Source organism: Felis catus, chromosome C2 (assembly GCF_018350175.1).
Source record: "Felis catus isolate Fca126 chromosome C2, F.catus_Fca126_mat1.0, whole genome shotgun sequence".
In the NCBI taxonomy this organism is placed as follows: Eukaryota; Metazoa; Chordata; class Mammalia; order Carnivora; family Felidae; genus Felis; species Felis catus.
In genome coordinates, this window is record NC_058376.1 from 73,944,434 (window position 1) to 73,972,163 (window position 27,730).

Sequence of the window (27,730 nt, forward strand, 5' to 3'; positions counted from 1 at the left end):
ATTAAGAAGCGTTCTCTCCATGCCAAGAAAGCTGCAGGGGAGCATCCAAAACATGTTCCAAGACATGCAAAACTGAGGATCAGGCTGATGCAGGCTGGCTGGGTCCGAGGACCCAGAAGGGGTCCTGCAGGACCAGCCAAGAGAGTCCTTGGCTTTGCACAGGATAGAAATCAAATGTGAACAGGGAGGAAGTGAGAACAGAGGTTAATGAAGACAAGCAGACAGAGCAGATACAGAGTGTCCAGGAGACTCGGAAAGGAAAGGAGAAGAGAGTGAGTCTCATCTTTGCTTGGTGTCAGGGGTTTTTACTGAGGATTGCGGTCCCATGTATGTGTCTTCTCAAGCATCCAGGAACTGGTTAAAACAAAGACGAGTGTTTAAGTGTCCTCCATAAGTCACTTAGGCCCTGGAGCCAGGGATCTTGGGAAGTCAGAGGTTTGGAAAATGCACATGACAACCCGCCCGCCCAGTCACTCCTTAGATGTTATCTATTGGGCTGCAAGTCTCCAAAGAGATCATTAACTCCTTCACCTTTACAAGGAGGACATACGTTAAGACATGTGTAAGATAGAGCTGCGTGTCCTAGCAAAAGTAGAGGCAGCAAAAATGCAGTCCTGGGGCACCTGGGTGACTCAGTTGGTTGAGCGTCTGACTCTTGACTTCTGCTCAAGTCATGATCTTGTGGTTTGTGGGTTCAAGTCCCGTGTCAAGATTGTGGGGGCAGTGCAGAGCCTGCTTGGGATTCTCTCTCTCTCCCTGTCTCTCTGCCCCCCCCACCCCCGCTCATGCCCTCCCTCTTTCTGTCTCTCAAGATAAATAAGTAAACTTAAAAAAAATATGCAGTCTTTCATGGTGTCCCTTCAGTTTCCCTATCGCAAGACCCTCAACACCAGAAAGGTGCTGTTGTGGCAGGAAGGGCTGGAAAGCCAGTTGGATTTTGCCCCTTCTCTGCTCAGTCAGTGGACTTTATTGCAGTAACCACTTTCCTCTCTAACCAGTCACAGATTTATAAGAATGTTAGAAAATAATTGTTACCTTTTGTACTTAACTTGCTATTGACAGTGACTCTGCCCATATTCACTTGCTGTCTCCAGCTCCCACCCTTAAGGAAGGAAACAATGTCCTTTAAGCACCTCTGCCTCCTTTTAAATTATGAAATGCATCACATTTACCGAAGTATATGCACAGTTTAAACATAAATAATAAAACAAAACACCTGTTACCCACTAGTATCTGAAGCCCAGATGTGGACCTATCTCCAATCTCTGCCTCTTCTGACTACCCCCATCCTCCTTGGTAAGCATTGGACTGACATTTATGTTAATCTTTCCACTTTTCTTTACAGTTCTCCCCAAGTTACACAGCCCTAAACAATCTATAACTCGAATTTGAATAACACAAAACCAGCTGTGGAAGAAACGAGCACTCTTGCCAGTATTTGATGAGATTTTCCAGAAAAACAAGCTAAATAGAGTCACTGGGCTAAGAATTCCTTTCCTGAGTTTTCAAAACCCTTTTCTGGGGGGAGGGGGTCGCCTGGGTAGCTCAGTTGGTTAAGCGCCCAACTTAGACTCAGGTCCTGATCTCACAGGCTATGAGTTTGAGCCCCACATCAGGCTCTGTGCCCAAAGCTCAGATTCTGTGTCTCCTCTGTCTGCCCTCCACTGCTCGCACTCTCTCTCTCTCTCTCTCTCTCTTTCTCAAAAATAAAATAAAAATGTAAAAAAAGTTAAAAAAAAAAAGACTTTTCTGGAGAAGTTGGAAGGCAAAGTGATGAGTAGAGAAAGATTCAGGATTTGCGGGGGTCTAAAGATTATGTAATTTGGAAAACTCTTTAAGAAGATTATGAGTTTAGGGGCACCTGGCTGGCTCACTTGGTAGGGCGTGGGACTCTTGATCTCAGGGTTGTGAGGTCAAGCCCCACATTGCAAGTGGAGCCTGCTTAAAGGAAAAAAACATGATTATGAGTTCAAAATTAGAAATACTCAGTTGGGTACAGGGCATTGGGTGGGGCCCATATGAGTAAGGAGCTTAAGTTTATAAGTAAGTCTCTAGCGATGAGGGCTCACCTGTGTCTAAGCATCTGGGAGATCTACAGTATGGGCCAGGTGCTGAACACCCTATAGAGATAGGGGCAGAGGGAGAGGGTTGCTTTGTATTTTCTGCTTCCAAGCTTACATGGCCTATGTCCAGCTCTCAAGAGTAGGTCAAAGCAGAACACCTGAGAAATGGGATTTTTTTTTGGGAAATTAATGTTCTCAGCTAATTCTAACAGCAAGGCAGAGAGAGAGATGAGCAGGAATTTTCTTAATACATGTTGAAGGCATGACAACACAGATAAACCTGTCCTCACATCTAAGTGAGGGTATAATGTCAGCGGGAATTTTGGTGGTAATAGTTCTCTAGTATTTGTTTCTTGAGTCACACTTCTCCAAATGGAAGTGGTTGCTCTCTACATCTGGTACACAGCTATTATGGGATTTCCCTTTACCATCCTCCTGGGAAACCTCTTTGTCTCTCTCATGTTTTAGATCTTTCTCCTTGATTTGCTTTATTTTTTAGTGGTTTTTGAGAAAGTGTGCACAATAGGAGAAATTGGACTTTGCCTACTTGAAAATATTGTTTTCTACTCTCATGCTTGATTGGTAGTGTGGCTGGGCGTAGAATTCTAGATTGGAAATGACATCCTTCAGAATTTTAAAGACTTCATTGTATTTGGGTTTCTAGTGAGAAATTAGAAGCCATTCTGTTTCCTAAACTTTGTGTGTAACCCACTTTTTATCCTCCCTGGAAACAGTGAAATCTCTTGGTCTCTAAAATGGTACTGGCCACTTACAAGTCCTTCAATCTGGCCTTCCGTCATTCTGTTTTTTAATTATACCATTGATTGCTTCTGATGCTTTCTCCTTTTTTCCTTTTCTCTCTTTCTGGAAACACTGCAATTTGGATGCAAGACCTTCCAAACTCACTCTAATTTTTAACCTTTACTCTCCTATTTTCTTCCTTTTGGTCTTTTTGCTCTATTTGCTGGAAAATTTCCCCAATATATTATTCAAACCATTATGTTAGTTTTGTATTTACACTTAGGCAGATAACATTCCTTTCAAACTCCTTGTGTTTTTTTTTTTTACTGACAATAAAAGTATTAGATGCACATTATTTAAAAATTAACTATTACAGGGGCTCCTGGGTGACTCAGTCAGTTAAGCATCTGACTATGGCTCAGGTCTGTGAGTTTGAGCCTTGCATCAGTGTCTGTGCTGCTAGTTAGAGAGCCTGCTTCAGATCCTCTGTCCCCCTCTCTCTCTGTCCCTTCCCCGCCCTCCCTCTCTCTCTCTCAAAAATAAATAAAAACACTAAAAAAATTTTTTAAAAATTTAACCACTACAAAAATATGTTCCATAGAAAATGAAAGGTTTCTATAGTTCCATCTAGTAGATCATGGAACAAACTAGAGTCCAGAAATAGACCCAGGCATATGTAGCCTAAGCCTTTGTATATGAACTATATTGTTTGTTTGTTTGTTTGTTTTAATGTTTATTTATGTTGCAAGAGAGAAAGCATGAGCAGGGGAGGGGGAGAGAAAGAGGGAGAGAAAATCCCAAGCAGGCTCTGCGCTGTCAGCACAGAGCCCAATGCGGGGCTCAGTCTAACAAGCCTGTGAGATCGTGACCTGAGCCAAAATCAAGAGTTGGACGCTTAACCAACTGAGCCACCCAGGCACTCCATGAACAGACATCCTAAGGAGGATATACATATGGTATACTTTGCTGGTAGGAATGGGAAATGGTACAGTCACTTTGGAAAGCAGTTCAAGAGTTTTAAAAATAGTGTTAAATATACATTTACCATATGACCCAGCAGTATTACTTCTAGGTTTTTATCCAAGATAAATGAAAACATATGTCCGCATTTAAAAAATCCGGGGGCACCTGGGTGGCTCAGTCGGTTAAGTGTCCGACTTCAGCTCGGGTCATGATCTCATGGTTCATGGGTTTGAGCCCCGCATCAGGCTGTGTGCTGACAGCTCAGAGCCTGGAGCCTGCTTCAGATTCTGTGTCTCCCTCTCTCTTTGCCCCTCCCCCGCTTGTTCTCTCTCTGTCTCTCAAAAATAAGTAAACATTAAAAAAAAATCTTTTAAATCTGTACATAAGCTATAAAAGGAAAAAATGGATAAATTAGACCTCAAAATTAAAATAATTTGTTCTGTAAAAGACCCTGTTAAGAGGATGAAAACGCAACCTAAAAAGTGGGAGACCATATTTACAAGCCATATATCTGACAAAGAACTAGTTTCTAGAATATATAAATAACTCTCAAAACATAAAAAAACCAAATCCAATTAGAAAATGGGTAAAGACAAGAACCAAACATCCTTTTTTAAAAAAAAAAAAATCCAATTAGAAAATGGGTAAAGAACAAACATCCTTTAAAAAAAAAAAAAAGTTTATTTATTTTGAGAGAGAGTGACCATGAGCAGGGGAGGGGCAGGGAGAGAGAGAATCTCAAGCAGGTTCTGTGTTATCAGTGCAGAGCCTGATGTGGGGCTTGATCACATGAACTGTGGTGATTATGAAGCACTTACTATATACCAAGAAGTAGTCTAAGAACTATATATCCTTATGTAATCATCACAACAACCCTCTGAAGTAGAAACTGTTACTACTGGTCCCATTTCACAGACTCCTAGGCTGGGCATTGTAGGATGAATAGGAGTTAACTAGGTGAAGAAAGGTAGTGGTGGATTAAATGGGATCCAGGCAGAATGAAAAATGTGTACAAAGGCACTGAGGCAGAAGAAAGTGAGGACTATTCAGAGGTCCTGTGAGTAATTTCAGATGGCTGGCACCCAGAAAGGACTAGGGGAAAAGAAGAAGCTGGAGAGAGATCACAGATGGATGGATGTAGATGTTTCTCATTTCCTCTTGCCAAACACGCACACACACACTGCATTTGGCTGCCTCCACCTGACTAACATGCAGTTTCTAACAGAGCCTAGGAAGCAATGCCTGGGTTCAGACTCAAAGGTTGGGTAAGTGTCACCCAGACACAAAGGAGGAACTGAGTGTTTGTGTAGAGGAAGTGGCATGAGATGTCTAGGCTGGAGTGTTTAAGGAACTGACCGATACTGGGGGTGGTTAGCTATGAAGTATGGAGGGAGAGGAGCCACAAATGAGCCCAAAGAAGGATAACTGGTATACGACCTGTAGGCCACATTAAGGAGTTCACACCTCATGGTGATTACAAAATCAATAGAAAAGAAATGGTCAAGTATCTACTCCAGGCAGGCCCTGTGGTAGGGGCCTAGGGAGATACAGTGATGTGCACAGCCTCTAAGGAGCTCACAGAGTAGCTGAAGAAATAAAACCTGAGTGAATATAAGAAAACTAATTGATGATAAAAGGCCACATATAACAAGGGATACTTATGCAATGTTGGAGTTTATGGGAGGGAAAGACAATTGGCTGGAGAGGCAGGGATAATCGGAGTGGGGAAAGGAATGGGGCTTTGATGGACCACTTGGGAAGGAGACAGGGAGACAGCCTTCTGGATAGGACAGCCGAAGCATGAATAAATAGATCTATCAGACATATTTGGACAAGACCAAGTAAGCCCTTGGCCAAAGGGTAGGTATGTTCAGGGAATATGAAAGAACCTTAGAACAGGTGCATATCATCAAATCGTGAAGAGCCCCACATGCAAGAGTAAGGAATTTGAATTTAAATCTCTATGGGCAAAGAAGGACCATCCTGTCCTTTTCAGTGTGGAGCAACTTGATTAAGGTGATCTTGTTTGGTGATTCATCTGGAATAAAAGAGAGAGCCAAAACAGGTAGACGATTTAGGTTAGTGCTTATGTCAAAGTTTGGAACAAGGCTGGTAGAAATAAAAATGAAATGTGAGGCCAGAGGGAAGAAAGTGTGACCCATCATTTCACTTTTTTTGTAGGAAACTTTGGTCCTCCTCACCACCAGCCCTGAACCCGCTGTGTTACTGGCTCTTGCTGGACATGCTTTCAAGGCAATAAGTGGTTTTTGAAGGGCCTACAATATGTCTGACACCAAGCTGGGCACCTGGGGTGGGGGAAGAAAGATAAAAAAAGACTGCCTTGTTGGAAGTTTATAGCTTAAAAAAGAGGAGGATGGGAGAAAAACAGATGTATATTAAAAAAAAAAAATCACAGGGGGCCTGGGTGGCTCAGTCGTTAAGTGTCTGACTTGGGCTCAGGTCATGATCTCACAGTTCATGAGTTCCAGCCCCACATTGGGCTCAGAACCTGGAACCTGCCTCAGATTCTGTGTCTCCCTCTCTCTCTCCTCCTCCCCTGCTCATGCTCTCAAAAATGAATAAACATTAAACAAAATTAAAAAAAAATCACACTGGGGCACCTGGGTGGCTCAGTCAATTAAGCATCCAACTCTCGATCTCAGCTCAGGTTTTAATCTCAGAGTCATGAGTTCAAGCGCCACACTGGGCTCCACACTGGGCGTGAAGCCTACTTAAAAAAAATAGCAGTAATACATGACATGAACAATGTATTAAAACAGACCTGCAGGAAAGATGTGGAGAAGGGAGGCGGCATTAATTGTGCCGGGAGGTGGGACTTGCAAGGGGCCCTGAAGAATGCGAAGGGTGTGCAGGCACTTTTCTTGTCTTCCCCCATTAGCCAGGGGAAGAGGGACTTGCTGGGTCCCCTTACCCGCCTCCACCAGTCTCATCACCTGGACTCCATACCAGCTGTTCCCAAAGGAGGAAAGGTCAAAGTGCATGCATACAACCTTCTCTTCAGTAATGAGTAGAAGTGGCTAATCTGTGCCAGGGACTCTGCCAAGAGGCTTCCAGCTGTCATTTCTAATTCTCATAACAACAAAATGGTGGTGGCATTGACTCCATCTTACTGAGGAAACCGGGTTCACAGCTAGAAAGTGGCTAAGCCAGGACTGAAGCTGAGTCCTTTCTAGCTTCAAAATCTACTTCCTTTCCTCTATGCCATATGGCTGCTTTGGGCCTGCATTAAGTCTTTATGAAGTCATGTGGCACACTTAAAAGACACACACAGAGCAAACATTCAATACTTGTGCAGGGAACTGGGTATTTACCCAAAAAATACAAGAACACTAATTCAAAGGGATACATGCACCCCTGTATTTATTGCAGCATTATTTACAATAGCCAAATTATGGAAGCAGCTCAAGTGTCCATCAATAGGTAAATGGTATACACACACACACACACACACACACACACACATATATATAAGATGTATATATATATATATATATATACACATCATATATATATGTGTGTGTATATATATATGTGTATATATATGTATATACATACACACACACAGACACACAGACACAATGGAATATTATTTAACCACAAAAAGAATGAAATCTTGCCCTTGCAACCATATGGATGGAGCTAAAGAGTATAATGCTAAGCAAAATAAGTCAGAAAAAGACAAATACCATATGAGCCTGCTTATATGTGGAATTTAAGAAACAAATGAGTAAAGAAAAAAGAGATAGAAACCAAAAAGCAGACTTGTAGCTACAGAGAACAAACTGATGGTTACCAGAGGCAGGGGAGGGGTGGGAGGGTGGATGATGAGTGAAACAGATGGTGGGGATTAAAGAGTAACTCATCGTGATGATTGCTGAGTAATGTACAGAATTGTTGAATCACAATATGTACACCTGAAACTAATATAACATTGTTAACTATGCTGGAATTAAAATTAAAAAAAAACTAAAAAAAAGCTTGTGCAGTGAATAAACGGGTAAGAACAAAAGACTAAGCTTCTCAGTAGGGGCAGCCGCTGGGAAGTGCGTCCCTGCGTCCTGCAGAATGAATTTACTTTCCTTGCTATTGCCAGATCAGCCATCAGACCCCAGGGTGCAGGGAGGCACTCCCCAAGCCCAATAGAAAGACACCTCTCAATGGAAACTAAACCACCAAGTTGAGTGGATTTGTCACACGGTTACTGAAAGTAGCCTGTCCTTGGTGCTGGCAGTTCAGAAGGGAGAATACTTTTCCTGAGTTTCGACGTCATTGACACAGCTCCTCACTGTTTATCTATGCCACCAGCCCGATAGCACAAGTCCACTTGTTTTGTTTTGTCAAAGTTGGCAAATCTAAATTTCATTTTGTGGTATTCTAATATATTCGCGAACATCCAAGAGAAATCTGCCAAATAAAATATATAAGATACATACTTTAATGTTTGAATTTCTGTGCGTCTTTAGGATGGTTTCCTAGGAGTGATATTTCCGGGCCAGAGTAAACGGCTATGTGAAATTGTTAGCTATTGCCAGCTTGCCCAGGAAACTGATTTCCATCTGCAGCGAATTATAGCCATGACAATACAGCAACAGGACTGTGGCAGGGAGGAGACCCAGCGGCGATCCCACCCTCTCTGCAGCAGGGGCGCACCTTGACCGACAGTTTGCCCCGTGCTGCCGCACCTGGGGCACTTCCCAAATCCTGGCCCGAGAGGAGACACCATCCCGCCACCCCGCCACCCCACCTTCCCGGCCCAAGGCTTCGGCTGCTCCGTGACAGGCAGGCAGAGGGCATGTTAAAGCAAAATCGGCCTCATTAAACTGAAAAGTTCAAGCAAATGTAGCAATTTGTTATCAGAGGGCAGTCAGCTCTCTCAGAAGACTAAGTGGGGACCAGAAGACGGGGCCAGGTGGCCTACAGCTGTGCTTTGAAGAAGACAGTCCGGGCCAGGGCTGGTCACCTCCCATCTCTGGGAAGACAGCAGCCCACGTTTCTCTCAGCGTTGCTCTTTCAGCCTCTGCTGACATCAAGGATCTCCTGCAGAGGTCCTGACAGCTGGAGAGCGAGCTGCTTTTGTTTCTGACAGCCTCCCCTCTGCGATGGTGTGTGAGCCTCTGCCGCAGGGCAGGCACCGACTGGTGACAGTACATCTGCCCAGCCTGAAGCCGAGCATGCGCTCTGCTGGGCCTTGCCACCGGCTGCCCGGGATCGCCACCACGTGCGGAGAGGACGGGGCTGTGAGCTTCCTGAACATGGGGTTCCGATCTGCATCTGCACGCTGCTACCCACAGTCCCTGGGACTGACACTCGAACAAAAGCCGCTCGGAAGTGGGAACTGGCGTCAGTCCGAGGCTTTCAGTAGAGATTCACAGGACAGAGTTGGGACTAGAAGCCCTTTGTAAAGGCTAATGTCAAGTGAAATTATCGTTATTACTAGATAGGTACTCGATAAATGTTTAACCGGTGATTAAATAAATGATGTGGAGAAAAAGGGGATGGTAGGAGTAAGTGTTCCAGAAACTCCGATTAGCATGGGGGGAGGGGCTGCTGAAGAAGGGTGACGAGGATGGGCTTATGGGAATGGGGAAAATTTCTAGCCGGGGAAACGCTGCGCCAGCACTCAGCTCAGCAACAAGCACAATTTATCTGCAGCAACATCCTGGTCAGCGGGGCCTATAAGGAAGTTGTGAGAAATAGGGTCCAAAGGTAACTCAGTGATAGCTAACATTGATCAAGAGTCATTTTGTGCTAGGCACTGAGGTAAGAGCTGTACCTTGGTAACCTTGCTCAATCCTCAGGGACAGCCCAGTGATGCAGTTACTATTATGATCATCCTCAACCTATAGAACAGGTAATTGAGACCCAGAGAAGTTAATTAATTTACCTGAAGGCTAGTGAGAGCCAAACCATTTAGTGCTTTCAATGCTAAATTAGGACTCTGACTTTCCACAGTGGCACAGGGGAGCCCCTGAAGGCTCTTGAGCAGAAGAGTAACATGGTAATATAAGTGCTTCTGAAAAAAGCAATAAGGCACAGCAGTTAGGAATTTGGACTTTGACACCAATCTGGTGTTTTAAAAATCCCAGTTCTGCCAGTTGCTAGCTGTGTAATCTTAAAACACTTAAAAAAGTTTTTTGTGGGGGGGGGGCAGGGACAGAGAGAGGGAGAAAAAGTGAATCCCAAGCACAGCCCACACTGTCAGGGCAGAGCCCCAGACAGGGCTCAAACTCACAAACTGGGAGATCATGATGTGAGCTGAAATCAAGAGTCACTTAACCGACTGAGTCACCCAGGTGCCCCCTAGCCTAATCTTAGGCATATTATTTGACTGCACTGTACTTCAATCTCCTCATCTATAAAATGGGGGTAATAAAAGCATCCAGCTGTTAGGATTTTATGAGGAATAAATGAGATAGGGAAATGCGGAGCCCTTAGAACAATGATGGCACGTATGTGTATGACAAGTGTCAGCTATCATCAATGTGTTATCTGTCCACTGGATGGACTAGAGAGGTCAGAGGCAAGGGAGGCAAGCAGAAGGTTGATGGCAACTGGAATAGAGAGCAAGGTATTTTAGGGGTGCCTGGCTGGCTCAGTCGGTAAAGCATGTGACTCTCAATCTCAGGGTTGTGAGTTCAAGACTCACATTGGCATGGAGCTTACCAAAAAAAAAAAAAGAAAGAGAGAGAGCAAGATATTTTTTTTTTCAACGTTTATTTATTTTTGGGACAGAGAGAGACAGAGCATGAACGGGGGAGGGGCAGAGAGAGAGGGAGACAGAATCGGAAACAGGCTCCAGGCTCTGAGCCATCAGCCCAGAGCCCGACGCGGGGCTTGAAATCACAGACCGCGAGATCGTGACCTGGCTGAAGTCGGACGCTTAACCGACTGCGCCACCCAGGCACCCCGAGTGCAAGATATTTTAAAGTAAGATCCATGGGCACCTGGGTGGCTGTTGGTTAAGCACCTGACTTCGGCTCAGGTCATGATCTCACGGTTCATGGGTTCGAGCCCCACGTTGGGCTCTGTGCTGACACCTCAGAGCCTGGAGCCTGCTTCGGATTCTGTGTCTCTGTGTCTCTCTCTGCTCCCCCCCCTCCCACACTCTGTCTCACTCTCTCAAAAATGAATAAATGTAAAAAAAAAAAAATAAAGTAAGATCCAGTGGAAGTCATTCACTGGGCATGTGGGATAAAGAAGAATAGTTAATAAGGACTTTCAGGTTTCCACTCTCACTAACTGGGAGAAAAAGGACTTCTGATAGCAACAGAAAAACTAGGAGAGGGACTAGTGCTTCGAGGGCAAGACAATTTGGGAACCATGGGAGTGATGTCAGGAGGACCTTGGGTTCTACAGTGGCCTATCACCTTGGCAAAGGCCTCCTTCCTCCTCCAGGCCTCGGTTTTCCCATCAGCAAAATGAAACTTTTACCCTTGAGATCTCAAAAATCTCTCCCAACTCAGATATTTTCCAGTCTCACCTGGGAGTGCTCTAATGGGAGAATAAATGCTGATGGCCTGGCTCTTAGGCTTTATGAGGTTCAGGCCTAACCTGACAGGAGGAAGGCAGTAATATAAGAAGAGGACCACCCCCCCTTATTTTTTCACACCCCCTTAGGTGTTATACCTCGTGCCCTGTGATAGCGCCCTCCTCCAGGCTCTCCAAAACAGCCCGTCCCGTAGATCCTTGCACCCCTCAAGAGATTTTAGGCACTGGTGTCAGAGAAAGTGAAGTTCAATGTTTATTTGATTTAGCCACACTCTCTTTCACTTGATTGGTTCCTGACTTGGGCTTTGTTTTTCTCCCAGATTAGAGAAGAAAGAGGAGGTTGTTTTTAAAAGTTCACTGTCCTTAGCACTGGCGTCAGACTCACAGCAACAGTGAAACTGAACCCTTGTAGTGGCAGCAGACCAGGAGAGCTTGTATTTACAAGAGGGCGCACCTGAGGGGTCAGAGCACTGTATGCCCAAGTGTGCGCCTGCAGATGGCCTCCGGCAGGTGCCTCCGGACTTCCGTTCAGGATGGCTACAGGAGAATGGGCAGGCACTCTTCTGAGAAAAGCTGCATTTTGAAATAGGAGTTTCACATAAAATAAAATAGAAGGACAAAAACAGGGCTGGGTAATGAAAATGTTGAATGTATGCCAATCAACTTAGGTAGAAACAAACACCTGGGGAGATATTCTTCCCCCAGTAAAGTATCGCTTAACTCAACATAGACGCCCCTTCCTCCTTTTTCTTTTTTTTTAAACTAGCAACTGTGCCTAGAACTTTTTCCTCAGGTTGTGACAATATTTAGGAATTAAACTCAGGAGGTACAATTAATTCTAACACATAGTGATTGATAGTCATTTAAGAAACCTTAGGGTGCCTGGGTGACTCAGTTGGTTGAGCGTCTGACTCTCGATTTCGGTTCAAGTCACAATCTCAGGGTCGTGAGATCGAGCCTCACATTGGGCTCTGCACTGAGCCTGGAGCCTACTTGGGATTCTATCTCACTTTCTCTCTGCACATGTCCCAGCTCATGCTCTCTTTCTCTCTCAAAATAAATAAATAAACATAGAAAAAAAAAAAAAGAAAGAAACCTAACTCAAAAAGAAGTGACTCAAACTTAATGACTAGAGGGAACTTTAACAATAAGTAGGTTTTTTTCACATCATGCAGAATCATCACTGCTATTTGTGTTAGTAAATATTTACTGGGTATTTCTGTATTTATTTTTTTTAATTGTTTTTTTCAACGTTTATTTATTTTTGGGACAGAGAGAGACAGAGCATGAATGGGGGAGGGGCAGAGAGAGAGGGAGACACAGAATCGGAAACAGGCTCCAGGCTCTGAGCCATCAGCCCAGAGCCTGACGCGGGGCTCGAACTCACGGACCGCAAGATCGTGACCTGGCTGAAGTCGGACGCTTAACCGACTGCGCCACCCAGGCGCCCCAGGGTATTTCTGTATTTAAAGCATCCTGTTTGTCAAAAGTATTTTGTACACTTTATTTTTTTAATTTTTAAAAGCTTATTTATTTTGAGAGAGAGGGTGAGAGGGTGCATGCGCGCATGAGTGGGGGAGGGCTGAGAGTGGGGGAGAGAGAACTCCAAGCAGGCTCTGCACTGTCAGCCCATAGCCCACCGTGGGACTCAAACTCACGAACTGTGAGATCATGACCTGAGATGAGTTCAAGAGTTGGAGGCTTAACTGACTGCACCACCCAGGTGCCCCTTTTATACACTTGAAAGCACTGTGCAAAGATGTTAGCGTGTTTGTTGGATTCACAGACTCTAAAAAATGGTCCCTGTCTTACAGAGAGGGAAACAGAGGCCTAGGAAGCAAAAAGAATTACCAATCATCTTTCTCTATTTTAAGTGATAGCGCCAGGCTCTCCTGAGTCAAGGAGACGAGACACGCAAATAATTGATAATCCAGCTCAAGAGAGAAGACATGGAGAAATTCAACCCCTAGTGTTTAATTCCTCGTTTGTACTTCATTTGAATTGTTCAGCCTTGTTCCTCTGAAGGTGAACGGGCAAACTGCGAACCCAAGTCTTCTGAGCAAGGCTGGGGAGACAAGAGAGCAACCTGAAAGGGAAGCAGGCAGAGAAGTGACTAGATAGGGAAGCAAATCCCTGGGTCCCTGGAGAGAGAGTGCTGCTGAAGAGTGATAGTGACTGAGACCTGACACAAGTATCAGATCTCTAGGAAGAGGCCTGGGAGTCCACTTTTAACCAGCACCTACAGGGACTTCCATGATTGACTAAGCGTCAACATGGAGCAGCACATAGGGAAAGAGCGAGGGGAGTGTGGGGAGAACCCTGCTTTGGCCCAGTCGTCCCACTGAGGTTGATCTCAGTGACATAATCAGAAGTATGGACAAAGGTTTACACTTGAGAATGACTTATAACGCCTCTGTTCTCCCCTTGTCTCTCTCCCCCTTGCCCTCATCACGCTGAAATACTTGTGGTTCCCCTAAAAGCGCTGCATCCTCTCTCTTGTCTCTAGGCCTTTATATGTATGTGCATTTCATTTTCCATTCTTCACTATCCTTCTAGAATCAGCTAAGTGTCACCTCCTTCAAGAAGCATTTTTCTCTCACTAAATGTTTTGGGCTGAATTGAATCTACGTGTTGAGGCCCTGACCCCAATGCCTTGGAATGTCACTGTGTTTGGAGATCGGGCCTTTAAAGTGGTGATTTAAGAGGAGTTAAGATGAGACAGTTATGGTGGGCCCTAATCCAGTCTGGGGTGGTGTCCTTGTAAGAAGAAATTTGTATGCACAGACACCGGGGATGCAAGCCCAGAGAGGAAGGACCGTCAGAGGTTACAGACCACCTGTGAGTCAGGGAGAGAGACCTCAGAAGAAACCAGACCTGCATCTTCCAGACCCTGGAAGAATGAGAAAATACATCTTTGTTCGTTGAGCCACTCAGTCTGTGCTGCTTTGTAAGTTCTTTCCTCTTTAGGGTACTGAAACCCCTTGTGCGTCCTTGTCTCATCTTATATATTGATTGTTGATGTCTGTTTCCAAGTCACTTTGCTTCTGCCTTTGGAGTTCCTGGAGGCCCAGACTTGCTCATTTTTGTATCATCAAACCCAGCGCATTGCCCCATTCTTGCAAGGCAAGAGTTCAACAGAGGCAGAATGAATGAATTAATATGAATGGAAACAACATGCAACGTAAATGATAAGCCATGTGGGACTAGATAAGGAGACTATGGCATATTGATACGACTAAAATAACGCTTACGACCAATTTTTAATAAATCGGGGAAATGTTTATATTCTTATTTTAAGTGGAAGAAGGTCAGGTGACAGATTCTACTTTTAGGATAAATGCCACCATATTAAAATGACTCAAAAGTGTCGGAAAGGGCATGTGTATGGCTCTCACAGTGCCTCGCCTGGGCAGTGCCATCATGGATGTTTGTCTTTGTTCTCGCTTCCTACTTCACAGATTTGTGCTATGCTGCTTCTTACTGAAAGTCTTCCTTAGTACCCAGGAAGTTTCCACAACCATCTGTACTCACCTTCTTTGCTGCGTCTCTCTTTCTGTGTCTCAACTTCCTGGTTTCTTTTATTTCTCGGTTTTACTACCTTAAACTGTAAATACCTAGGAATGGGAGCGGTGTTCTGTGCTACTGTTTCTTCAGTGCTTGGCACATTCTAAAACGCATAGTAGTCATTCATGAAATAATATTTTATTTTATTTTATTTTATTTTATTTTATTTTATTTTATTTTATTTTATTTTAGAGAGAGTGAGAGTGCAAGTGGGGAAGGGGCAGAGGGAGAGAGAGAGAGAGAGAGAGAGAGAGAGAGAGAGAGAGAATCCCAAGTGGGCTCCACACTCAGCGTGGAGCCTGACTCGGGGCTTGATCCCATGACCCCAGGATCATGATCAGAGCCAAAACCAGACGTTGGTCGCTTAACCAACTGAGCCACCCAGGCGCACCACAAAATACATCTTCAATGAATGGTGACCACAACAACCACAGAAAAGAACGTATTATTTTTAAGTTTATTTATTTTGAGAGAGAGCGAGCGAACGAGCAGGGGAGATGCAGAGAGAGAGGGAGAGACAGAATCCCAAGCAGGCTCTGTGAGATCAGCACCGAGACCAATGCGGGGCTCAAGCTCACGAACTGAGAGATCATGCATGACCTGAACTGAAGTTAAGAATCAGGTGCTTAACCCACTGAGCCATGCAGGTGCCCTGGTATTTTTTTTTCTTTTTTTAAGAAAATTCTCACTAAACCTCTTTTCCCTATGTCTCACAAGCCAGGAATAAGTGAGCAGAGGCGATGGTTTGTCACTATGAAAAGAGGCCAATAACTATTCGGGTAAGCTTGCATCAGGAAAAGGGACGAGGTGGATCCTCAGGGAAGAGAAGAATTTTGTAATTCAGGAAAACTGTCTGACAGACCCTGGTGTACAATATGCTGAGGATGGGGAAACAATTTTGTCCACATTTTGTCAGAGCTCTCCAATATCCCTTACCAATCAGTCCATTTGCTTCCTTATAACTTGAGGTCATGGTGAGATAGACACGCATGTTTGCAATGAAAAGTTACTAGCAAGGGGCACCTGGGTGGCTCAGTCGGTTGAGCATCCGACTTCAGCTCAGGTCATGATTTCACGGCTCGTGAGTTTGAGCTCCACGTCGGGCTCTGTGCTGACAGCTCAGAGCCTGGAGCCTGCTTTGGATTCTGTGTCTCCCTCTCTCTCTGCCCCTCCCCCGTTCATGCTCTGTCTCTTTCTCTCAAAAATAAATAAACATTCAAAAAATTTTGAAAAAAAAGTTACTAGCGAAACATATGGAACATTTACGTGCTACAAGCAAATACTTTTTCCTCTGAAGTTGAGCCTCAGTTTCATTTAGCAATGAACACCCACATCCATCTGTACTTGAAGATGAGAGGGAACCTGTCTACATAAATACCAGATCAAGGTCTCCTTCCAAGGCTTAAAAACTGCTGGGACTGTTTGTGGGGCCCTCCACCGAGATCCTTATGGGAGTAACACTCTGGATTCATCTGGGTTTCACCCACAGACTCAGAAGGAAGTGAAGCCCATTGGGCCCGAAGCAAAGATGGGGATCTTAGAAACACAGCTGCAAGTTTGAGCTTGTGTGTAAATGTTCCTCTGCATCATGCACGTGCTGTTTTCTGATTTGCTTGGCTCTGAAGGCTAAGCTTTCGGGCTTTAAATTTAATCCCAACAGACCTGAACTGAAGCCTCTTAATTATGCCTATGATGTAGTAAATCAACACCCTATTAGGAAGTCATTCAAGTATTAAATATTTAGGAACTTATTACAAGAGAATTGCAACATGTAAGCCCTCCGGCGGAAGAGACGCTGCTAATCTCTTTTGCGTACAGAGCTGTGCTGGCTGACGTTGTGCAAGACAGTGCTGGGCTACTGTTCATATGCCCCAAAGCCTACATCCCATCTTTTAAATAATGAAAACATTCAGTATAATGCCTCTGTTCCATCTTTCCTACCTTTTTTCTTCTTGCCTTTTTGTGGCCCCTTTTAAGTTGAAATTAAATCCTGAGTTGCAGCGAAAGAACATTCATTCATGCAACCAACATTTCCAGTATTGAATAGCTTCTGTGTACCAGGCACTGCTGTAAGCACTTGGGATTTATCAGTAGATAAAACAAAGATCTCTGCTCTTGTGGAGCTTATTTTCTAACGGGGAAAACTGACCATAAACAAAAAAGCATAATAAATAAGAAAATTGAATAGGTGTTAGGACACAGGTGCTATGGAAAAAAGATAAGCAGTAGGGCCAAGTGATGTTGGGGGTGGTGGGGTGGGGGCTGGACTATTAAACAGGTGATTTGCCACATGGAGAGACCTGAGCATACGCGGAGAATGTGAGGCAGTTAGGCAATTAAACATTTGGAGGAAGAGCTGCAAGAAAGAGCAACCAGAGTAAAGGTCCTGAGGCCACAAGTGCTGCCTGTGTCAGCAGAACCCCAAGGAGACCGTGTGGCAGGTAAGGAGTGAGCCAGGGTAGGATAGTAGGAGGGGATATCAGATAAGGAGGTGGGGGGAAGCGGTCAGGAAGGCCTACGTAAGTATGTTTGATGGCTTTTCTAGTCTACGCAGAAACTGGAAGAGGTCAGGTGATTGAACAAAGGCTGGTTCTTTGAACAAGCAGAGTGGAAACCTGGGAATCAGACCTGGACTTTGCTTTTCTTTCTACCACGAAGTTAATTCCTGACCTTGGGCAAGGCCTATTTCAGAGCTTCGATCATTTCTAAGGCTCTTTTCAGTTCTAAGGTCCTGTGACTTTAGGCAGCCATTTACATGTGATTTAAGTAGCCAGAAAATGTCTCTTGTTAATTTCCCTTCAACTTCCTTTTTAAAAAAAAATTTTTTTTAATGGTTTTGTTTATTTTTCAGTGCAAGAGAGAGAACATATGCAAGTGGGGGGGCGGGTGCAGAGAGAGAGGCAGATACAGAATCCGAAGCAGGCTCCAGGCTCTGAGCTGTCAGCACAGAGCCCGACGTGGGGCTTGAACCCACGAGTGGTGAGATCATGACCTGAGCTGAAGTCGGATGCTCAACCGACTGAGCCACCCAGGCACCCCACAACTTCCTTTTTTTAAACTTTCTATTATGAAAATATTTCATATGTTCAGAGAAATGGAAAGAATAGTACAACAAATTCCTTCCCCTCTTCCATGTAAATGTTTTAAATGTTAATATTTTACCATATCTACTTTATCTATCATCTATCTTGTTTTGCTATTGTCAACCCATTTGAAAATTGCAGATATCATGGTACTTTATCCCAAAATACTTTCCACAAGTATCTCTTAAGAATAAGAACAGGGGCACCTGGGTGGCTCAGTCGGTTAAGCATCAGACTTTGGCTCAGGTCATGATCTCTCAGTTTGTGGGTTTGAGCCCCGTGACAGGTTCTGTGCTGACAGCTCAGAGCCTGGAGCCTGTTTCGGATTCTGTGTCTCGCTCTCTCTCTCTGCCCCTTCCTCGCTCACACTCTGTCTCTCCCTCACTCAAAAACTAAGTAAACATTTAAAAAATTAAAAAAAAAAAAGAATAAGAACAAAATCAGGCCGCTCTTTCTGCCTACCAGTCCTGTCCCATGTTTTAATAAAACCACCCTTGAAAAAAAAACAAAACAGATTAAGAACAATACCGTTATCACATCTAAGAACACCAAGATTGATTCCACAATCTTATATCCAGCCCAAACTCAAAATTCCCTTCATTCTAAGTATCCCTTTTATATATTACCAGGATTCCAATCAAGGTTCACACATTGCATTTGATTGTTATGTTTTGTTGGTCTGTTTCATTCTAAAACATTCCCTGCATGCTTTTGTTTTTTGATTGTTTATTTTCAAGAACTGACTTTGAAAGAGTTCAGACTAGTTGTCCTATAGAATGTTCCCACTTCTGGATTTGGTTATTTTCTACCAGTGTCTAACTCATTCTTCTATCCCCTGCATTCTCTGTAAACAGGAAGTTAGATCTAATGGAAATTTGTGAGTTTTAATTAAAGTATAATGTAATCTGGGAAGCGGTAATCTGTTTTCTCGGTGTTGACTGGAATAATCGCTATTTTAGATTGTTGGCACTTTGTAAGACCATCGTTAGCCTTATGGCACTCCATCCCTCATGTCTACCCATGAGGGTGGGATAGTGGAGATATATGGACAGAGGGGAGTAGCACTGAATTTAGAGTTTAGCTCTGAAGTTGATCATTTTCACTCTTCAATTTCCTCATCTAAAAATTGGAGTAATAATGATTTCCTTTTTAATGGATTGTTGGGCTCACATGAAATAATAGACAAGGAAGTTCTTTCCTTGGGGGTGCCTGAGTGGCTCAGTGGGCTAAGCAGTGTCTGACTCTTGGTTTCAGGCCAGGTCATGATCTCACGATTTGTGAGTTTGAGCCCTGCATCAAGGTCCATGCTGACAGTGCAGATCCTGCTTGGGATTTTGTCTTTCTCTCTCTCTGACCCTCCTGCACACTCTCTCACTCTCTCTCTCTCTCAAAATAAATGAATAAACTTAAAAAAATTCTTTCCTTGTAAAATGAGAAGATCTATATGGAAACAGATCTGCTTTAGGGAGTGACACCAAGTGGAGCGGTGTCCTGGATTCATCTCAAGTAAGTGAGCAAAGTATGAATCTATGTATCTATCTGTCTGTCTGTCCATCTATCATCTACCATCCACAGTGATGAATTTCTAGTACTTCTTAGAGTTATTGGGAAGAGTTGGGCGGGGGTTGGGCATGGTCAGTTTTTTCCCATGATGATTTAATGGCAGTGGTTTTCAGTTGAGAGCAATTTTGCCCTCCAAGAGGACATTTGGCAATGTCTCAATACATTTTGATTGTCCAACTGGAGAGCTGCTGCTGATATTTAGTGGGTGAGGGCCAAAGATGCTGCTAAATATCCTACAATGCACAGAGCAACCCCCCACCAGACCCCCACTTCCAAGTGATCTAGCTCAAAGTGCCAATATAGAAAAACCTGATTTAATGTGAGGCACAATTAAGTACTGAACCTTAGTCCACAATCCTGGACCAATTCTTCAAATAAATACTGGGATTTGAGGTGACTTGCACCAAAATTCCATGCACTAAGTTAGCAGGTTATGAATAGGAGAAGAAAAACAGAAAGAAAAAAAAAACTGAAACAAAAATTTTAATTACTTCGATCGACATAATTGCTATGGTTCAACTGAGCTTCCTCCCAGGCTAAAATAGAAATTAAAATCAGTTGTATAGTTTTGATTATCAGAAAGGATAATTCCTAAGGGACATTGCATTTCCTAAAATAAAGCTTAACATGAAATTTTCATGAAGTATTCTGTAATAATACAAAGAACCATAGTGATGTAGTAATGGGATGGGCAATGTTCTTATTATTTGTGCAAAAAAGTGCAGAAGTAAGCTCCATGCAGCTATTTATTATGACAATTTGGATTTTAAAACACTATAGGGAGGGGTGCCTGGGTGGCTCAGTCGGTTGAGCGTCTGACTTCAGCTCAGATCATGATCTCATAGTTCGTGAGTTCGAGCCCCACATTGGGGTCTGTGCTGACAGCTCAGAGCCTGGAGTCTGCTTCGGATTCCGTGTCTCCCTCTCTCTCTGCCCCTCCCCTGCTCATGCTCTGTCTCTTTCTCTCTCTCTCAAAAATAAATAAACATTTAAAAAAAGTTAAAAAAAACTATAGGGAAAACGTTCAGGTGATGCTGTTAGGGTGATTGTGAGGCACTAAATACGATTCCATTTGGAGCCTTCTGATGGTCTAATTCAATGACAGAATTGAATTATGGTACTTGGAGGAATATAAGGTTTAAATAAAGCACTACTGAGCCATGGCCCTCATTATGTTATTTAAAACCCTTTGCAAATATACTTTTTTTTAGACATAACATCTTTATTGGGATATTACTCGCATACCATAAAAATTACCCTTTGAAGTGCACAAGTCAGTGGTTTATAGCATATTCACAGTTATAAAACCATCACCAGTATCTGACTTCAGAATATTTTCATAATCTCAAAAGGAAATCCTATACAGGTTAGCACTCATTCTTTATTCCCTCCTTACCCCAGTCCTAGCAAACATTGGTCTACTTTTTATCTCTATGGACTGGCCTGTTTTGGAAAATTCATAGAAAAGGAATCATGTAATACGTAGCCTTTCATGATGGACTTCTTTTGTTTTGCATAATGTTTTCAAGGTTCGTCCATGTTGCAACATGTATCCACATTTCATTTTTTATTGCCAAATAATATTCCATTGTGTGGATATATTGTATTTTGTTTTTTCATGTATCAGTTGATGAACATTTGGATTATTTTCATTTTCTGGTTAATATAAATAGTGCTGCTATGAACTTTGGCATGAATGTTTTTATCATGATAGGGTACTGCATTTTGTCAAGTATTTTCTCTGCATCTATTGTGATGATCATATGATTTTTGTCCTTTATCCTCTTAACATGGTATATTACATTTACTGATTTTTCTGTGTCTTTTTTGTGTGTCAAGTTGTCTAAGCGATTTCTCCAGTTATTCAATTAAAGACTAATCTAGATGTTGCTATGGAGGTATTTTGTAGATGTTATTGACCATATCCTAAAGAATATGGGTGAGGGGCATCTGAGTGGTTCAGTCAGTTAAGCTTCTGCTTCAGCTCAGGTCATGATCTCAGCTTCGTGGGTTCCAGCCCTGCGTTGGGCTCTGTGCAGACAGTTCAGATCCTGCTTCTGATTCTGTATCTCCCTCTCTCTCTCTCTCTCAAAAATAAATAAACATTAAAAAAAAAAAGAATATGGTTGAGCCGAATTCAGTCATTTGAAAGGCTTTACAAGTAGAGCTGAAGCTTGCCTAAGGAAGAAATTCCATCTAAGAGTGCCGGTCAGCCCTTCCTGAGGACCAGCCCTGCAAATTTCAGCCTTGCCTAGCCGGCCCCCATAATCATATCAACCAAATACTTGCAATAAATCTTTTAGTATATATCAATGTATGTCTTCTACTGATTCCACTTCTCTGATTGATTCCTGACTCTTACAAGAAGGACCAAAGTTATTGAAAAATGTGTAAGAATTCTAAACCTCCTTCTCCTGCATTTAAGGATATAGGCTAATTTATTCAATACTTTTTGAGTAGTACCACCTGTTGGTTGTTGTTCTAGTCGCTGGGCCTATAGGAATGAGCAAAACAGAGAAAGTTCCTATCTTCATGGAGGTTGTATGTCAACAATAACAATTACTGACCATCTACTACTGTGGCCACATGTTGTGGCCAATAAAAAGGTGTATACATGACCCTACCTTGTCTCTTGGAGCTTGCAAATTAGTCTGTGAATATCTGGATTGCTATGGAGGAGGATGGACTGGGCATGATTTTTATTTTTAGGAACACATAACTTCTTTTCTTTTCTTTCTTCTTTTAATTTTTATTTTAAGTAGGCTCCACGCCCAACCTGAGGCTTGAACTCATGACCCTGAGATCAAGAGTCACATGCTCTACTGACCTAGCCAGCCAGGCACCCTTCAGGAACGCATAATTTCTTATGGAGAGATAAAATCAAGTGTTTTAGGAACCTAAAGGAGCTTTAGGTACTTCTTAAAGAGTTGAGATCATTAGGTTCCTGTGACTTCTTTAAAAGTATGTGTATTTTAAAACTGAGATTAAGTTCATAAATTTACTTGAAGATACCTTAGAGTAATCACGGAAACTTAAAAAAATTGTGAAGGGGCTTTTTAGGAAAGCCCCAAGAGGTTTCACTTGGGTTGTCTTTGCTGGTAATAAGGGCTGCTTAAATGCATTCAAGGAGTGTAGTGACAAAGAACAGTGTGGAAATGTGGACACATTTCTGGTGTTCTTCACCTTAAAGTCTTGCGCTCTTGCATTTTGCGCAGCTGTGTGGAATTTGCAGCACCTCGAGCCGTTTGGACTGTGATTCCTAGGCTGGATTAGATTACAGGTAACCTCACAGGGGAGGTGTGTTTTGGATCAACTCACTTTTGAAATGTTTATGAAAGACATTCTTTGGCAGTGGGACTTGCACACAGGAGCTCAGCCGGTGTCGCCTTGCCTTACCGATTCTGGGGAGGCATCTCCGCCTTGAGGAAAAACACTCAACAAGGAGAGCACACGGGTTCTTTTTCTCCATGACTCTAAGGGAGCAACTGTCTTCAGCAAATGGAAGATACCAAACAGCCTTCCAGTGATCCTGACGTATTGACCCATGGTTTAGAGTGCAATGAAAATCTGCTGACCTGAGCGGGGCAACCAGGTGCCCATCTGACCTACAATCCTTTCACTGGGCCAGTCCTTTTTGGTGCCAGGAGTGCAAAAGAAACGGTTGAGCACGTGTAGCTCAGTCTTGGTCTTCATTTCCTCTGGTAGCCAGAAGTTGCAGCTCAAAATAGGTCACAAGTGACTAGTCCCTGAGAGACTCACAGAAGTAGCTGCAAAGGTCGGGGGAAGTTTTTAATGACTACACAGAAGACCAGCGTGATAGGCTTTGAGGAGCTGCTCTGCTTGGCATTTGAAACAGCCGTGTGGTGGAACTCCTCAGAGACAGAACGACAGGTGTGGAGATGTGAGCCTGGGGCCTGAGTCCCATAAAAGAGACTCTGCTGTGCAAAAAACCCATGTCTGTGTAGAGGAATCAGCTGGCAGGACTCCAGGGATGATCGTGAGGGATTTCCAGCATTAAGTTCAGAAACCTGAAACTGCATTCCCCAAGTGAATCCCAAGAGTTGGGGTTGGGATGAACAATCTGTAAAATAATTCCAACCTGGAGATGTTGGCATCCCATGAAGGGAGATACATGTTTCTATTAACATACATTTTCATGGACCATTTGTTTCTGAAGCCTACATTTTAATGCTACTTCACTGATACAATTGTTATAGTACAAATGATGGGGTACAGTTACAATCTTTTAAAAAAATTTTTTTTAACATTTATTTACTGTTGAGAAACAGAGAGAGACAGAGCATGAGCATGGGAAGGGCAGAGAGAAGGGGAGACACAGAATCCAAAACAGGCTCCAGGCTCTGAGCTGTCAGCATAGAGCCCGATGTGGGGCTCGAACCCACGAGTGTGAGATCATGACCTGAGCTGAAGTCGGATGCTTAACTGACTGAGCCCCCCAGGCGCCCCCATACAGTTACAATCTTGACATTATTTCTGTATGATCTTATTGGCTAAGAATACAATTTCAGAACCAGCTCAAGATTGGGGACTATAGTCTCACCTCATACAAAGAGGCAGGATATCATACAGCAGGGGACAGACAACTTTTTTTTTTTTTATAAAGGTCCAGAAAGTAAATATTTTGGGCTTTGTAGGTCATATAGGGTCTGTCACGACTATTCAACTCTCCTGTTGAATCACAAAAGCAGCCACAGATAATATGTAAGCGAGTGAGCATGGCTGTGTTCCAATAAAACTCTGTTTATAAAAACAACTTGGGGTTCTAGAGGCTAAAAGCACGGACTCTGGAGCCAGGTTCAAATCCTGCCTCTACTATTTGCTAGCTGTGTGACCTTAGAGAACTTAGTTAACTTCTCTGTGCTTTGGTCCTTTTATCTCTAATTTGATCATAGTATTTACCCTACCTTGTTATTTTAAAGATTAAATTAGTGTATTTGTAAAGTACTAAATAGTGTCCGGCCGATAGTAAATGCCATATAAGTGTTTGTTAGATAATTAACTATCCTGTGGAGTAGGTAATATTATTTACATTAAAATTGAAATTCAAAGAAATATGTTACTTCTAAGAAGGCTAAGTCTTGAACCCGGTTTTCCTCTCTTCAATACAATTGCTCTTTACTCAGCAGAGGTGAAATCATTATATCTAAATACAGGGAAGTTCTCTGTAACAGCCTATGAGGTAGGTCTTGTCCCTAAAACCATCGTTTAAAGGGCTGTTTGTATTTTTCCTCTCTCCTCATCCACATGAGGAGTTACTGTAAGCAGCGGTGTGTTGGAGCTGGTTTGTGTTGGCTCATTAGAGCAGATTGCTAAATTTTCGGGAATTTTGTGAGCAGCTGAAACTGTCGGTAGCCCGAAATTGGCCGTAGTGGGAGTATTTACACCAGGAAATTGGCAGGTGCTAGAAATCTGGGCTGTTTTCCTCTTGGAGGACTGGTTTATTAACACGTGACTGGCTCTATGCCATCAGTGAGCACTCCTCCAGCAGGGCCCTACGTCTTAAACAGTGAGTTGGTGAATAATATTCAGTGTCATGTGACCCACTAGATTCCAGGGCACCATGGCCCGAGAAGAATTTGGGGCCCCTGGCTTTTCTTTCATGTCACAGGCAAAAAAGATTACATACTTTGCTCAGCAACAGAAACAGGTCCGTGGTAGTTCCTGGACTCTGATTTCTAGACATCTGACTCACAGCTCTGCTCCCTGTTCCTGTTCTAACACACACACACACACACACACACACACACACACACACACACACACACACACACACACACCCCTGCATGGTTCAAGCTAAATGGGGACAGAATAGCTTAGGAGGAGCTAAAGGAAGGAAAGCTTGTTAGGCAAACGTCATAATCAAAGAACTTTTAATGGCTGCTCTTTCTATGGAAGGCAGTGAGTGCTGTGGTGTTTTCCCCCCAGTCTTTCTTAAGGTAAAGTCTTTCTAATCTAAACACATGTCCTCTAACCTTTTAAGGAAGCAGCAGAGGAAATACAAAAGGGAGTGAGAGTCAGTCAAAAGGACAATTAGACAAGTCGCTTCCTCTTGTGAAGTTGTGAAACTCATTTTTCATTTCTACAAAATGGGAATCACGGGACTCCTGGGTGGCTCAGTCCGTTAAGCATCTGACTTCAGCTCAGGTCAGGATCTCATGGAGGGTCTGAGCTCTCCATTTAACTCAGTGCTGTTAAATGCTTCAGATACTCCACCTCCCTCTCTCTGCCCCTCCCCCTCTCTCTGCCCCTCCCCTGTTCCCTGTTCTCCGTCTCAAAAATAAAAAAAAAAATAAAATAAAAAGGAAATCATAACCATTCCATTGCTAGTCTGACATAGTGGTTGTGAAAATCAATGATAATCATTTATCCTCAGAGCTAAGCGCTGAGGACCCAGAGACGGGTTAGTTAGGTCCTTGCTCATGAGGAAGTCAGAATCTGGTGCTTCAACAGATATTCCAAAGAATTTGGATCCTAGAGGACAAATGACTATTGCTTCATTTGGTCATATTGGGGAACAGTTGGCTCTGGAGCCAAGTTCCTGGGTTGAATCCCGGCTGTGCTGTTGTTTACTAGCTCTGGGAACCTGAATGAGTTATTTCACATCTTTTCCTATTCTGTAAGATGAGATTTTAAGCTTTCCTCAATATCATTTGTAACCATAGAGATGATAATAATACCTAATTCCTAGGATTATTCTCAAGATTAAATGAGATAATACATGTAAATTTCCCCCAGGTCCTTCGCCTACAAAAAATAGAGAAAACAGTAACTGGTACTTTCAGTATTGGCAACGCTGTGATGATCAAATAACACATGAAAATATTTAGAAATATAGAAACAAAAATATGAGTACAACATAAACAAATAGAAGATAGAGACACTAAACAGATACTTCGTTAACGTTGTAAGTGTAATGAATGAGATGCACAGAAGAGAGATTCTTAGCCTGGGATTCAGGAAAGGCGTTTGAAAGAGATGATTTTTGAGATTGTAAATTCATCCACTCATTCATTCGTGCATTCATTCACCCAACTACAAAATTTGAGTATCTACCATATGCCAGGCTTCATCTAGCGCTGGGTAAGTAATAAACCAAATCGACTCAGTCTGTGCCAGTAGCAGCACTAAGAGATGGCGTGAGGGGATATTTTATGTGTCTCTTCCCATAATTCCAAAAGTCCTTCCCCCATTTACAAAAACTGACAACCGACTTTTTCACTCTTAATAAAGTGCCATGCAAACACAGCCTCAGGACAAACCTTCATTTCCTCTTCCAAAAAGATTGCCACTTTTGTTTTTAATGCAATTTGTTTGTCTGTTTGTTTGTTTGTTTATAGACAGAGAGAGGGAGAGAGAGAGGGAGAGAGAGAGAATCCCAAGCAGGCTCCGTGCTGTCAGTGCAAAGACCGACACGGGGTCCAATTCCACAAAATGTGAGATCATGCTATGAGGTGATATATCAAGGGTCAGATGCTTAACTGACTGAGCCACCCAGGCACCCCAAAGATTGCCACTTTTAAGCTCCTTCTAGAAAAATTCTGGAGCTGCAACTGGTTCTCATCTGGTCTGGTGGGAGAGACAGGTGTTACATACATACATAAACTTGCAGGTAATTGTGATAATGGTTATAAAGAAAACAAATGGAGGTCATCAGAAAATAAAGGAAAGAATGAGTGGCCAGGAAAGGCCTTTCTCGGGAACTGATGCATACGCATTTAAACCAAGAGCTGAATTTGTAAGAGTTAGCCAGGCAAGGAAAAAAAGGGAAGAGGCAGAAAGAACAGGTTTTGCAAAGGCTCAGAGGCAGGAAAGAGTTTGGTGTGTTTGCGGAACTGAAAGAAGGTGCAACTATGGTTGGAATGAGGTGAGGTGGGGAAGGAGAGCTGGGGTATAAGGAGAGTGATGGTGGAGGAGTGCCAGCGAGGCAGGCCACTTCCAACACTGGACCTTGTACGTCAAAGATAACTCACATTTTATTCTCCGTGAACTGGGGCCTCCATCAAGAGCTGTGCTCCAAGTCCCACACGGTAATACACCCTGGCTGCTATGTGAGAATGGATTGGAAAGGAGTTAAGGGTGAAAGTAGGGGAATTAGTTGGAGGCTAAGGCAGCATCCCAGGTGAGCAATGGAGGTGGCTTGGGTTTTTCTAATAGCAGTTGAAATGGAGAGATGTGGAAGGATGTGAAATGGGTTTGGTATTGGATTGGAAAAGACTACTGCCA

General features: G+C 43.2%; 1 protein-coding gene across 2 annotated transcripts in view; it reads left to right on the forward strand.

Annotated features, from left to right (window-relative positions):
- ATP13A3 (ATPase 13A3) overlaps window positions 1-27,730 on the forward strand; it is a 146,552-nt gene that overhangs the window by 24,971 nt on the left and 93,851 nt on the right. The gene's annotated exons all lie outside the window — the stretch shown is intronic.